The sequence below is a fragment of the Geotrypetes seraphini genome, chromosome 3 (assembly GCF_902459505.1).
Source record: "Geotrypetes seraphini chromosome 3, aGeoSer1.1, whole genome shotgun sequence".
Lineage (NCBI taxonomy): Eukaryota > Metazoa > Chordata > Amphibia > Gymnophiona > Dermophiidae > Geotrypetes > Geotrypetes seraphini.
Window position 1 is genome coordinate 180,866,093 of NC_047086.1, and position 15,466 is coordinate 180,881,558.

Here is a 15,466-nt window from a genome sequence, read left to right on the forward strand (position 1 = left end):
CTTTCGAATAATAAAAGAACAAGAGGGCACTCGGAAAAGTTGAAAGGGGACAGATTCAGAACGAATGCTAGGAAGTTCTTCTTTACCCAACGTGTGGTGGACACCTGGAATGCGCTTCCAGAGAACGTAATAGGGCAGAGTACGGTACTGGGGTTCAAGAAAGGATTGGACAATTTCCTGTTGGAAAAGGGGATAGAGGGGTATAGATAGAGGATTACAGTCCAGGTCCTGGACCTGTTGGGCCACCGCGTGTGCGGACTGCTGGGCACGATGGACCTCTGGTCTGACCCAGCGGAGGCACTGCTTATGTTCTTATGTTCAATTCTTTGTGATTTGATGAATAGAATTACACACTAACATTTTTCTTGACCTTTGCTGTTTTTGTTGGTAGGCAGAGATAGCAGACCATGGAGGTAGGGAGAGAGAGAGACCCAGACCCAATTAGGGAGAGAAAGAGAAAGACCCAACTAGGAAGCGAGAGACTCAACTGTGGAGGGGAGGGAGAGAGAGACTGGATCACGGGGGAAAAGGAGAAGAGACCAGACAATGGCAGGAGTGAAGAGAAGGAAGGAGGAAGGAAGGAAAAATACTGGACCATTGGGGGGAGGTAAGATGAAGATACCCAACCATGGAGGGGGAGGGGGACGAGAGAGAAACACCCAACCAGGGAGAGAAAGAAAGATGCATTCAGGGAAAGAAAGAGAGAGACCCAACCATGGAGAGAGAGACATATACCCAATTGTGGAGGGAGAGAGGCAGACTCAACTTCGGGGGATGGGAAGAGAGAGAGAGAGAAACCCAACTGTGGAGGGAGAGAGAGAGAGAGAGAGACATCCGACTTTGGAGGGAGAGAGAGAAGAGGCAAATACTGATGGAAGTGGGGTGGATAGAGAGAAAGAAGGGAGCAGGTACTGGATGGAAGTGGAAGAGAAGAGAGAGAGGAACAGACACTGGATGGAAGTGAGGAGGGAAGCAGATGCTGGATGGAAGTGGGGAGGAGAAAGAGAGGGGGGAGACACTGGATGGAAATGGGGAGGAGAAAGAGGGGAACAGATGCTGGATGGAAGTGTAGAGGAGAGAGAGAGGGGGAGCAGAAGCTGGATGGAAGTGGGGAGGAGAGAGGTGGGACTAGATGCTAGATGGAAGTGGGGAGGAGCAGACACTGGATGGAAGTGGGGAGGAGAAAGAGAGCGGAGTAGACACTGGATGGAAGTGGGGAGGAGAAAGAGAGGGAGCAGATGCTGGATGGAAGTGAGTAGGAGAAAAAGGGGAGGATGCTGGATGGAAATGGGTATGTTTGGGAGGCAATAAGAGGAGCAGAGGACTGTTGAAGAGACTGCAAGTAGACAAAGCATAAATAACTGAATGAGTTGGGTTGGAATAACCTGTGAGGAGGGCATCCTGTAGACAACACCAATAACATCAGTGACTGAACTGAGACCTTCTCAAGGATTGAGCCTTGGGGTACTGTGAATTTTAGTTGATAATGGGGTATGGAAGGGGGTTTGTAATCTTGTTGGAAAGAGAAATGATATGTTGATGAATTTGTTTGTGATGTGGATGGAAGGGGGTAGAGAAAGAAGGCACATGCTAGATGGAATCAGGGCCAGCTCAAGAGGTTGTGGCACCTCCGACCAACTATTGTTTTTGCTCCCCCCCATCTTGCCTCCCAAGTTCTGCCCTGCCCCTACCCCAACCTTGAGCTGCTCAAATAAACTATATATAAATAAATCAGAAAGAAAAGTAGGGCAACTGCGCAGTTGTATGGCTTCAGAAATGCTTTCCAATGCAACTTTGTAGAAAGAACAAGGGAGTTGTGGTAGGAGTGTTTGGATAAGCAAACAGAACACCTCGCCTTGAAATATGAACAAGCAACAGAAAGGAGTGTATGGCATCCGTAGAGGAAGGGGGGGGTTTAGATGAAGTTGGGGGTTCAATCTGAAGGGGAGTGCTGAAGGCAGATATCGAACTCTGATGTGTACCTTGTGATATGCAGGGTATGCCTGCTCGGAGTGTCCCCAAGACAATAGGGCCAGTTGAGGCTGTTGGAGACATTCGAGCTCTGGTAAAAACAGAAAATCCTGGGACTGGTTTTATTTTCTCCAAATGCACCAGAGAGAGCAAGAGGGCAGATTGGTCTGTAGTACAGCATACACACTTAATAAAAAGTAAATGTTTTAATCAGGATGCAATTATTTCGTAAGACCCTGAAAACTCTGTTGTTCTCGCAATCCTTAAATGGTTTAATCTCAGTCTCAATGAAATGATAATACTAGAGTTCTTCTCTCATGCTTCTTTCTCCATATACTCTAGTCTTAATTATTACATTACATTACATTACTTTACTGATTTCTATTCCGCTTGTACCTTGCTGTTCAAAACGGATTACATAAGAAGAAGCTGGACATTTCCAGGAGGGTACGTGACATTTAGGGTAAGACATAGTTACAGAATGAGTATAGACTTGGTAACATTGGATGAGAGCAGTTATATTACATTACATATCAAATCTTTTTCCAGGCGTTGGTAGGTAATATGAGTCGGTAGGAAGAATTAGGTTTTTTGTTTTTTTTTGGTCGGTTGAGGATATGGTGTCAGGGAGTGGGTAACCTGGTCGGTGTATGTGGAAGAGGAGATTAGGTGTTTTGAATATGCTTTTTGAAAGTAGCGTTTTGAGTTCTTTGCGGAATGCTTTGAAGTCAGATGTTGAGGTTAACAATCTGGTTATGGAGGGTTCGAGTTTTGCTGCATGCGTTGCTATGAGGTTATCGTAAAGCTTTTTACGATGAGTGCCGTTGAGTGGTGGGTATGAGAATGGTGTCAGTGTTCTTCTTATTCTGGGTGGAAGGTTTCGGTGTAGGCGATCGATTAGATAGGCAGGTGCTGTACCGTTGAGTACTTTGAAGATTAGACAGTATAGTTTGAATTGGATTCTGGCTCTGATCGGTAGCCAATGTGAGTCTAGGTAGGCGTTAGATATGTGGTCATATTTTCCGAGGGAATAGATTAGTCTGAAAGCCGTGTTCTGAATGGTCTGTAGTTTTTTGATCATTTTTGTAGGACATGGTAGATATAGGATATTGCAGTAGTCCACAAGTCCTAGTACCAGGGATTGAACAATGATCCTGTAGTGTTCTTTGTCGAAGAATTTCCTTATTTTTCGTAAGTTGCGCATTGTGAAGAATGCTTTTTGGGTAGTTTTGTTGATTTGAGTCTGCATAGTGCAGCATCTATCTATCAGCACTCCCAGGATTTTGAGGGAGGTCTGGATTGGGTATTTGGTAGTTTTGATTTCCAGGTCTGTTATGGATGGGATTTTGTCCGTTTCAAGCATTAAGAATTTGGTTTTGTCCGAGTTTAGTTTTAATTTGTGGTTTGTCATCCATTTTTCTACTTCGTCCAGTATTGTTTCCAAGTGTCCAGTAGCGGAGTTGTCTTGGGTTTCGAAGGGGAGGAGGATAGTTATGTCGTCTGCGTAACTGAAGGATGTTACATTTAGGTTGTCTAGAGTGGTACCAAGGGAAGAGATGTAGAGGTTGAATAGAATGGGTGAAAGTGGAGAGCCCTGAGGGACTCCACATGGATTAGACCATGTGTTGGATTTCGTATCGTTTATCTTAACTCTGTAAGTTCTTGTTTTAAGGTATCCTTGGAACCAGTTGTACACCACCCCTGAGATCCCTATTGCATCAAGTATCTGGAGTAGTATGGTATGATCAACTAGATCAAAGGCTGCGGAAAGATCTAGTTGGATAATTAGGATCCTGTGACCTTTACTGAGGTGTTGTCGGGCTATGTCCAGTAGTGTTGCTAGTAGAGTTTCCGTGCTGTGGTAAGATCTAAATCCTGATTGGGATGAGTGAAGTATATTGTGGTCTGCTAGGTAGTTAGAGAGGTATTGAGCCACGAGTCCTTCAATCAGCTTGACATAGAGTGGGATTGAAGCGATCGGTCTGTAGTTGGTAGGTGTGTCTACAGGACCTTTTTGGTCTTTCAGTATGGGTGTGATTATGATCTATCCTAGATCTTGTGGGAATTGGCCTTCTATGAGAGTGCTTTGTATCCACTGCATGAGGCTGGTTTTGAATTTAGGGGAGGCATTTGTGAGTAGATACGATGGGCAGTTGTTCAAGTCGCATGAAGTGTGGCTGTATTTTTTATATAGTCGGTTCAGTTCAGGCCATTGTAGAGTTGGGAAGGTGGTCCATGTTCTGTCTGCTGTTATGGCTTCTTCTGTTGTGGGGGTAGTTATTAACTCGTTGAGTATGGTAGTTGAGTTGTTGAAGGTAGTTCTGATTTTGATGATCTTGAGTTTGAAATGGTCAGCTAGTTGGGAAGCTGTTGGGGTTTTGTTGCCTTGAGTGGCAAGGTATGGGTTTGTGTCTGTAAGTTTTTTTATGTGAACCGAGTTGAGCTCCAGTAAGAGATGACCTGGTATACAAATCGAAGCTTAGATTAGATTAGGATGCAGGACTTTTTACTCATTCTGACCCTCCACCAAAAACAGCATATTTCCAGAGCTCCGAAAATCCTGTGGAAATTGTAGGCTTCAATGTAGTACATAGCAGGCGGGCGGTCTTCCAGAGGAGTTAAGTCTTTTTTGCTCATTCATCTTCGGAGAGTGAAGAACAGAGATGGGACCTCCAAAAAGAGCTACGAGTCTAACCCCTTAAAATGTTCAACGAAAGCTATAGCTGTACACAATTGGTCCTCCCTACAGCATTTAGGAGGCTCCCAGTGAAAATGCGGTTAGCACTCCAGCAGCTGTCGCTTGGTAAGCCAGCATGTCTTCCCTTATTTGAAGCAGCACAGACCCATGCTTGCATTTCACATACTTCCTCAATGTCATAGTCTCTAACTGAAATGGCTTAGAAGCAGAAAAGTATAGCTTTAGCATGCTTTTCTAGATCTTACTTTTCTTCTTTGGAAGCCCTAAAATAGCAAAAGGATCCATGGAGAATGTGGGCATTGATCCCACTGCCTCTCGCATGCAAAGCGAGCGCTCTACCATTTGAGCTAATTCCCCTGCAGTTTGAGCCTGCTCGGGAGATGAAAAAATGGATGATTTGCTGAGCACTGCCTAGTTGCTTTGCTGTGCTAAACCAAAATCACTTTCTCAATCTAGTTTCATGGAAAGAGAGAAGAAGCCTGCTGTAAAGTCTGCTGCCCATTTTTCACCTGTCTGCTGTAGTACAGTCACAACTGTTCAGTGATTTGTGCTCTTCTCTCTCTGATAAATGGGGTGTGAACCTATGATATAGGGAAGGACAAATGAATCAGGGCCTCTTCTGCTATTTCCTCTAGCTATCCCTCTGATGTCACTTCCTAGGCGCGGGGCCCGGAGGTGATGTCAGAGAGAGGTGACACTCAGGGCCGGATTAACGGGTAGGCCCAATAGGCATGGGCCTGGAACCCGAAATGGTCATGGGAGCCCGCCGCCGGAACCACCCTCCCTATTATGCTACTGCTGTATTCCTTAATCAGCAGCAGTTGCAGCAAACCTTTAAATTAGAAGTGTCCAACCTGCAGGCCCATATTGTGCTCCCTCTCAAGCCCTAACACGATCTCCCTTCCTTCCTTCTGTGCTTCCTTCCGACAAATGTTTTGTTTCTTGCCGGCCCCCTTGCTGCCTGTTCAAAACTGCAGGTGTCGGCTCCTCGTGCAATCCGTGGCTGCGTTGGAAGCATTCTCTCTGATGTCACAACGTCAGAGAGAAGACTTCCGACGCAGCTGCGGATCACGCGAGGAGCCGACACCCGTGGCTTTGAACAGGCAGCTAGGGGGATGGCCAGAAACGAAACACTTGCCAGAGGAAGGAACAGGGAAGGGGGAGGGGGAGAGAAATGCTAATGCTGCTGCTGCATGGGGGAATGCTGCTGCTGTACAGGGCAAGGGGAGGGGGAGAAATTCTGCTGCTGTTGCACAGAGGAGGGGGGAATGCTGCTGCACAGGGGAGGGGGAAGGGGAGGAATACTATTGGTGCTGCACGGGGGGAGGAATGCTGCTGCTGCACAGGGGGAGGAATGCTGCTGCTGCACAGGGAGGAGGGGGGAGGAATGCTACACAGGGAAGAGGGGAAGAGAAATGCTGCTGCTGCACAGGGATGGGGGAGAAATGCTGCTGCTGATGCTGCAGGGGGAGTGGGGAGGAATGCTGCTGATGAAGGGGAAAGGGGAGAAATGCTGCTGCTGCAGCAGGGGGAAGGGGAGAAATGCTGCTGCTGCTGCACCCAATTAGGGAGAGAGAGGGAAGAAGGGAGAAGGAAAAGGGAGAGGAATGAGAGATGCCAAGTGGGAGGGAGGGAAAGGAAAGGAGATACCAGACCATGGAGGGGGAGGGGGAGATGCCAGGGCATGGGGAGAGGGACGGAGCCAGATGACAGATTAGGGGAAAGAAAGTAAGGAGGGAGGGAGAGAAAGGAATGAGAGGAGATGCCAGATAATGGAGGGGGAGGGGAGGTGGCGTTGGAAGGAGAGGAGAGAGATGCCAGGGCATGGGGGCAAGGGAAGGGAACTAAAGAGACAAATGCCAGACCAGAGGGAAAGGAGGGAGAGGAGGTTCCAAAGCATGGAGGGAGAGAGATGCCAGGACATGGGGGAGGGAAGGGAAGGAGACAGAGATGCCAGACCATGGGTGGAGTGGGAATGAAGGAAGGAAAGGAGAAGATAGAGATGCCAGAGCATAGGGGAGGGGATTGAGACTGAAAAATGGAGAGGGAGTAAAGCTGAAATGAATCATGTACAAAGGAGAGAAGGGGCACAGGATAGACAGTTTATGGAAGGAGCATAGAAAGAGGGAAGATACTTTATGGAATGGGGAAAGGGCGGACAATGGATGGAAGGGGCAGAGGAAGAGAGCAGACAGTGGATGGAAAGGGCTGATGCTACATGGAAGATAGAGAGAGGACAGATGCTGGCTAGAAAGAAGAGAGTGAAGGCAAGATGATTAAAGCAGAAACAACAAAAGGTAGAAAAAAGAATAAAATAGTATTGTAGTTTTATTGATAAAACTTTTATAAACTGAAAATAAGGTAATCTTTTTATTGGACTAATTTTAATACATTTTTTTTACTAACTTTTAGAGACCAAAACCTTCTTTCTCAGGTCAGGCAGTATAATGTAACAGTAGTATACTATATTGACCTGAAGGAGGCTATGGCCTCTGAAAGTTAATTGAAAAATGGATTAGTCCAATAAAATGGTATATTCTTATTGTCAATTTTTGTTTTATTTCTATTTGTTAATTTGTAAAGTGGTGATTGTCAGTTTCTTCAAATGTACATCTTCTATATTTATATTTTGCAGAGTATTAGAGGGCTATATATCATTGTTTCTGTGGTGTTTCACTGTATGCAGTTTGGCTTCTTGGCGGTTCAGTTTAACCTTTATCTACATAGTTTTATTTTTAGTTTGTGATTATTTATGCCATACTGGGTGATAGTGTGTCTGTGTTCTTTGTGTATGAAAGGCATGGTTTTCTGTTAGCGTTGACTAGCCTTGTTTGGAGAATGCATCGGGCATGGTTCTTGAGAGCACCTTGAATAAACCTGAATTGAATCTCCTTATTTTCTGCCGATCTTCTTTTGTTTCAGGTTGGATTCTTTGGTGGACTGCTTGCCTTGTTGTTTTGTTACAAGCTAACATACATGGAGTGGAACATACTAGAGGAGTTACAGATTTGGTTGTTTATCCATACATATGGGTTACAGCTGGTTGACATAGAGTGAGGCAGTTGAGAGGCATTGTAAACCCTGGTTATTAATATAGACATAAAGTATTTTGGATAGTATTAGTGCTTTATAATATATTTGAACACTTTTATATATGTATGGAAAGGGTTCAGAGTCCTGGGTAAGTAGGTGGGAAGGGAAGGAAGAGGGATTTGTTCATAGATGTTTGGGGGTTGCATGTAAGAAAAACTGTGCACTGGTATACTATGAAAGGGAATAGATTCTGTATGAACATATGGAAGTTCTTCTTCACCCTGAGTGGTAGAAAACTGGAACGCTCTTCCGGAGTCTGTCATAGGGGAAAACACCCTCCAGAGATTCAAGACAAAGTTAGACAAGTTCCTGCTGAACCAGAATGTACGCAGGTAGGGCTAGTCTCAGTTAGGGCACTGGTCTCTGACCAGAGGGCCGCCACGTGAGCGGACTGCTGTGCATGATGGACCACTGGTCTGACCCAGCAGCAGCAATTCTTATGTTCTTATATAATCTTTGTTTGTTTTGAATTTAAAAAAAAAAAAAAAAAAGAAAGACAAGTGGAAATAAAGAAGTAAATAAGAAAACAGATAAATGGGGGCAGGGCATGGGCGGGGCAGGGCCAGGGGGAGCCAAGTGTACATGTGTGCCTAGGGGCCCTCGAAGAATTAATCCCACCCTGGCGACACTGGCACGGACAGCAAGTTCGTATGCTACTCCTGCAGGAAAAATGAAAGAGGTATGAGGGAAGGGAAGTGGCGCATGAGTGCGGCAAGAGGGGTGCGAGAAGGAGGGGGCAGAGAGGAGGGTGCCCTTTACAAAGTCCATGCCCGGGGCGGATCGCACCCCCCCCCACATATCCCCCCTTACTATGCCAGTGATTATATTCTCTCATTTTCACTATTGCAATTTTCTTTTGCTTGGCTTACTCTTCAAATTGCATAAAATTTATTGCTTTAATGCATACATGTAAAATTGAACACATCACACCAATTTTATCATCACTTTCATTGACTCCCAATAGCAATAAAGATTGAATTTAAGATTTTAATGTTGATTTCACCATGTAACACAATTTTTGATCCTGGGCAGAAAGTATAATTTCCTAACTGCACTTGCCTAAAAAGTATAGAATATATTGTTATTGTCATAAAACTTTGCTTTTGTGACCAGGATAGTCAAATTTTGTAATTTACCTACATAAAATGTGAAAACGCCAAATTTTCCTCTTTCCATTTTTATAAAGTAATATAAAGCAACATATGAATCACAATTAACATATATTTATATTGAAGTTATACAGAGATGACCACAGAAGATTTAGAAGTGAGTAGTTTGAGATTTGCAATGTGTTTTGTAAGTTACTTTCATAAATCATCCTTCAGATATAGTAACCCATCATGTTCTCATTATATTATCCTTGGTAGTGATGTTCAAAGTCCAGTATATCCTGGTGGAAGTGCTCACCTTGCACCTCTGAGTATGCTCCCATGTTCTCCTTGAATGTCTCAAGATGAGCATTAAGGACATGGACTTTGAGAGACATCCTACAGACCATTTTATTGTAATTCACCAGATTCCAGGAAGCCATGAACCATTGTGATAAAGCTGTTCCAAGCTGCTTTTTCCTTCCTAGTTAGCTTTTGGGGAAATTCCTTGCATTCCAAGATCTTCTTTATCAGTGGTCTGACAAAGATACCAGTTTTGACCTTTGTCATATTGATGTCTTGAAGGTACTTGAAGGTTGTCGACTCCTTATCTAGAGCTCTGACATATTGTTTCATTAAATCCAATTTGATGTGCAGTGGTGGTATCAGTACTTTCCAGAGGTCCACCAGTGGTTCCTACTTGACGTTGTTTTTCCCCATAGAGAACTCGGTCTACTGTGGCCAGTCCCACCTTTGATAGTTCAATTTTGTGTCCCTGTTATCCCAAAGGCAGAGTTAGCAGGGAAACTTGGTAAAACTGCCTTGGAGACCCATTGGTAATGACACCATTTTGAAGTCTCTGATGACTTCCCAGTGTCAAGTCTCCAATGACCTACCACAGTGGGAAGTGTGGCACACCTGTGGTATTGTTTACCATGTGGCAATATCCTACCACACCATAGTAAAAGGGCCCCTAAGTTTATTCAACTTGGAAACAATCTGGAATGTTCTGCAAAAAATGGTAAATTTCAAAATATCAATGTCCTGGTCAAAAAGGCAAAGTTTTAGGGGAATGATAGCCATTTTCTATACTTATGTGGCATAGACAATTAAGAAAGAACACTTATTATCTAGGAAAATTAAAATGTTATTACATTGTGCCATCAACAAGTAATTTGGTCTTTTCAGAACCATACATTCCACAAAAGGCCTGATTCTATAAATGGCACCTGTGTCTAACTTGTAGGCGCTGGTCTGCAAGGTGTCAATCAATTGTGAGGCATCCTTTATAAAATGACACCTAACAGTGCCTAGGCATCCTTAGGCATTACTAGGCTTTGTTGAGGTAGACGCCAGTATAATAGGCCAGATTTTACCTGGCCTAATTTACTGGCACCTTTCACATGCCTAGCGATACCTAAACATGCCTACTTTACAGGTAGGCATCATTAGATTTATACCTAAGGGCAGTCGACAATATAACATGACATAAAACTCACTTTTATACCGCAAAACCATTAAGTTCTATGTGGTCCACAGAAAGACAAGAATGTATTAAAAAAAAAAATAGATGCAATAGGAAATTATATCTAATGGAGAGAGCAACATTATTTAAGCCTTTAAAAAGCTATGATTTAGAAGAAATGATAGGTGTTATTAAATAGTGTTATTAATTAATTTTGGTCTTTATCTCGTTCTTATTGGAGGAGCCTCTCAAAATTTGTTAAATAGTATGCGTCATCTTCTGGCACCATTTTCTTCAGGGCCAGATGGGAGAAGGGGCTTGCAGTTGAGAGGTCTGTAATGCTTGCTTCACTTGAGCCAGGGAATTCTATTGGGCTTCTAGAGCTCTCTGGAAAGACTGTCGCTGTTCCCATTACCTCTGCTTGGAACAATCTTTCCATCTTGCCACCAAATCAATGCACACTGCGCAGAAGACTCAGAGAAAACCCCCCTGTCTGTCTAGTTAAGTGGTCTTAAACTCATACCCTTTGCAGGGCTACATTTTGGATTTGTAGGTACTTGGAGGGCCTCAGAAAAAAATAGTTAGTCTTATTAAAGAAATGACAATATTGCATGAGGTAAAACTCTTTATAGTTTATAAATCTTTCCTTTTGGCTAAGTCTTAATAATAATATTGTAATTTATAGCTAAAGAGACATATGATCAAGAAACTGTTTTATTTTACTTTTGTGATTATGATAAACATACCGAAGGCCTCAAAATAGTACCTCCGGGCCACGAGTTTGAGACCACTGATCTAGTACTAATTACACTGCTTCCAGTCTGTCTGTAGGTGGTGCTAGACTCCTTAGCCTTAAAGTATGGATATTAATCACAGACCCAGAGCCCTCACATAAGCTGCTTTTATCCATACCTAGGGTTACCAGATTTCCAGATAAACGTGGACATGCCCTCTTTATAGAGGACTGTTTGGGTGCTCGGAGGGATTTTCAAAACCCAACAGTTTGTCCGGGTTTTGGAAGTCCCCGACCTCAGGGCCACATCTGGAGAGCATTTGTGCATACGTGGACATTGATGCGATGACATCATATGCAAGTGCGTGACATCATCACGTCAACATCTATGTATGCTCAGATGTAGTCCCAAGCTTGGGGAGGTTTGTATGGGGGTGGGGCTGGGGCAGATCAAGGCGGAGCTGGAAGTGGAACAGGACAGGGCTGGAGCGGAATGGGGCGTGATCAGGTGTCCTTTTTTTGTATATACAAAATCTGACGACCCTATCAGTACCCTTCTCCTTCACTGCCAATTCTTTCATCTAGCTGCCCGGAATGCCTGGAATAAACTACCTAAGTTTGTCCATCACACCCCTTCCCTTCCTTGCTTATAAGCAGACTGAAAACCCACCTTTTTGATATAGCCTTCAACCCATAACCCAACTCCCCACTACCTATTGTTTACCACCCTAGCCAGCAGATTAAGCATCCCCCTAACTCTATCCCCACCCTGACATTCTGTTTGTCTGTTTAGATTGTAAGCTCTTTTGAGCAGGGACTGTCTGCTTTATGACTCTATACAGCTCTGCGTACATCTGGTAGCGCTCTAGAAATAATTAATAGTAGTAATAGCATACCCTCCCCCCTTTTACAAAGTTGTGCTAGCGGCTGCCAAGCGGCAATGGCACCAAAGCTCATTAATACCCAGTGGGCTTCGGTTCGATTACCGCGGACTGCCACGGTAATTGGCTTTGTAAAAGAGGGCCATAGTTACTTTAAATTGAGACAGAAGGCATTGTCTGAATACAGAGAAAAACTGGATTTTACCCCTGCAGGTAGTTTCTCTGGAACAGAGCTAAGGCAAATTAACAGTGCAGTAAAAGCTAATTTTCATTTTCATTATGAATGCTAGACATGTTCTACAGATAAATTTGGAAAAGAGAAAAAAAAAGAAAGGTAATTACACAATTCATATGTGCCAGTATAAAACTATACCACTACAAATACCTGTACCACCATTAAATATATATTTAGTATGGGCACATTAATGAATTGTGCTTTTGCTATAAATTTGCTTTCTATTTGACATTTAGAGCAGTTGATTAAGGGCATGAGTAGTTAACTGCTATTGGGAGAAGTTTTGCTTTCAAGATTTATATTTTTGTTCTTTCCTATTTTATTAGGCGATTGCATTTATGCACCATAATTTTGAAAATATTGGATAACATATTTACAGCAACTCTACCTTATAGAGTAAAAAAAAAAAAATAACAACCCCTCACATAATATATGTTGTTTTTAAGAATGGGTGTATGTGTGTATGTGTTTGTGCTTGCGCTTGTCTTGACAATATTAAGGATATAATATGGAAAATAGAGTATCTGTGAAAAAGATATGATTGGGTTTGTCTGCAGCAGCAAATGCAAATTTCTTTTCAGAAGAATTACATTATGCTTTTATTTCTAGCTCTACATTGAATTATTTACACCTTCAAGGCAGTTGATTGAACTGCTGGATCAGTCAATTAGCAAATCAAAAATTTGTATGATTCCAATTTAGCATGAAGTCGTTCTCGCTCTTTTTTTCTTTTTAGTTTTTTGCCCTGACAGTGACAAATTACTTCTCGGCTGGCAAAGACTGGAAATTAAAAGCATTTAGAGTTCCTCATGCACTTATGCTAATGAGAACTTCTGATATGATTTGCATGCAAAGGAGGACAATCTGAAAGCTCATCACTTTTTCATGCTTCTGCGTTTTGATGTATTGTTGTTGGGTTTTTTTTTTCTGTTTTTCTGTACAGATAATTTTTTTCTGGGAAAGTACTGAATATGAAAGAAGAAACAATCATTCTTCTTTTATGTTGGCAAGTTTTTTTTCTCTCTCTCGCTCTCTCCAGATTCTTTTCAAACCGTTTGCTTGCAGTTTTAGCCTATATTCATTTGCATTTTAGATGTTTATCAAAGGAATGATCCAGTATCTGCTGTATAGCATTATAACTCAGCTTCATTTTAAATTCAAAATGAAAAAAAAAAGACCTGATAATAGATGAAAAGGAAGTGCATCCTGACAATCTTCTTTATTTGATACACCCAAATTAATCCCTCTTAGACCAAATTTGATTAATCAGTACAGATACTGCGTTTAAGGATAGTAAAGCAGTGGCCCAGAAAATATGTTATTGAATCTCCTTGATACTAGTATATCAAAGAATGTGAGTGCTACATTTAAGAATAAAATTTAGATTAATTGAAATAATCTTTTAAATAGAGCTGCCATTTTCTATTTTTAATGAATCATGAAATGGGCAACATTAAATGTGTGTGGAATAAAAGTATATTGGGAATTACCCATGGGTTGGTAGCTGTTTTAAGATTTTTGTAAAGATGGACTCATTTATTTAACTATTTAATGTCCAGAAAATATATCTAGATTTGTTTCATGTGATTGAGCAAGAAAATTTTTTCTGGGTTCCCCACTTCCTAGGGTTGACCTTATATTGAATAGTCATCCAGTTGGCACCTCTCCTTTGATGCAGAGCATATATGAGGGGGCCGCTAAAAAGTTCTCAGCTTAACCAACAAAGTTGGAGTAGTCTCCTTCGAGGGCTATACACTTAGGGGTCCTTTTACTAAGGCGTGCTAACCGATTTAGCACACGCTAATTGATTTAGCGTGTGCTAACAATTAGCTAAATGCTAAGGCACCCATTATATTTTATGGACGCCTTAGCATTTAGCGCGCACTAAACCAGTTAGCGCGCCTTAGTAAAAGGACCCTTTAGTCCAGTGATTTTCCACTTCTTTCTGTTGGAAAAATACATAATGAAAAAAGTGGAAAATCACTGCACTAAGGGACTGATTCTGTATAGGACACTTGGTATCAGCAGCCGCCTAAGTGGCTTTTGAGAATCGCACATGGGCGTCCTATATAGAATTGCATCTGTCCTAATGGACAGATGCCTCACCCCGCCTAACCACCCCAATTCTCTAACCGACGTCCATGTCATAGATGCCGTTTAGAGAATCGCATTGCTGCTGAGCTGATCACAGCGAGGGAATCTCCCTGCCATGATCAGCTGAGCGGCAGCAGCAGTGGCAGGGAACCCATGAACCCCCCCCCCCCACACACACACACACACACATACACAAACTGTCCGTGGCAGGAGGGATACCCACTTCTATCTGCCGCAAACCACGAAACAATCCCCGGCAGGAGGGATGCCCACTCCCTACTGCCAGCATTTCCCCAAAACCCTGACCCCCCTACCTGCAAAGCTGGCCAGAGGGATGCAGGGATCTTTGCAGAAAGTGGTACAGCCAGTGACTGCTACAGAGTGGAGGAGTGACCTAATGGTTAGAGCATCTGTTTCAGCACCCTGAGGTTGTGAGTTCAATTCCCACTCCAGCTCCTTGTGACTCTGGGCAAGTCACTTAACCCTTCATTCCCCCAGGTACAAAATAAGTACCTGTCTAAAATATCTAAACTGAACAGAAAAAGTGGTATATCAAGTCCTGTTCCCTTTACATAGCTTCTATTGTGAGTTTTCTGTAAAACATTGCCTGCATAATGAATTATTCAATGAGCATGCTATTTACTGCTATATTAAAACTGTGGCTCACCCACTAACAGGATAACATATTAAAAAAAACAACAACAACACAAATACAAGATGTCCGGGGCGTTACTTGGAGAGACCCCCGAGGAAAGAGACTTGGGAGTGCTGGTCAACAAGTCGATGAAGCCATATGTGCAATGTGTAGCGACGAAAAGGGCAAACAGGATGCTAGGAATGGTTAAGAAGGGGATCATGAACAGATCGGAGAAGGTTATCATGCCGCTGTACCAGGCCTGGTACGCCCTCACCTGGAATCCAAGCACTGGTCGCCGTGTATGACGAAGGACACAGTACTACTTGAAAGGGCCCAGAGAAGAGTGACTAAAATGGTTAAGGGCCTGGAGAAGTTGCCGAACTGTGAGAGGTTAGAGAAACTGGGCCTCTTCTCCCTTGAAAAGAGGAGACTGAGAGGGGACATGATCGAAACATTCAAGATAATAAAGGGAATAGACTTAGTAGATAAAGACAGGTTGTTCACTCTCTCCAAGGCAGAGAGAACGAGAGGGCACTCTCTAAAATTGAAAGGGGATAGATTCTGTACAAGC

The 15,466-nt window shown here is 43.0% G+C and overlaps 1 protein-coding gene and 1 non-coding gene across 7 annotated transcripts in view; both read right to left on the reverse strand.

The window, feature by feature from the left end:
* Positions 1 to 15,466, reverse strand: part of NOX3 (NADPH oxidase 3) — a 119,939-nt gene that overhangs the window by 83,752 nt on the left and 20,721 nt on the right. The window lies entirely within an intron of this gene.
* Positions 4,954 to 5,026, reverse strand: TRNAA-UGC. Its single transcript has one exon. It is a non-coding gene; the product is annotated as a tRNA-Ala (tRNA).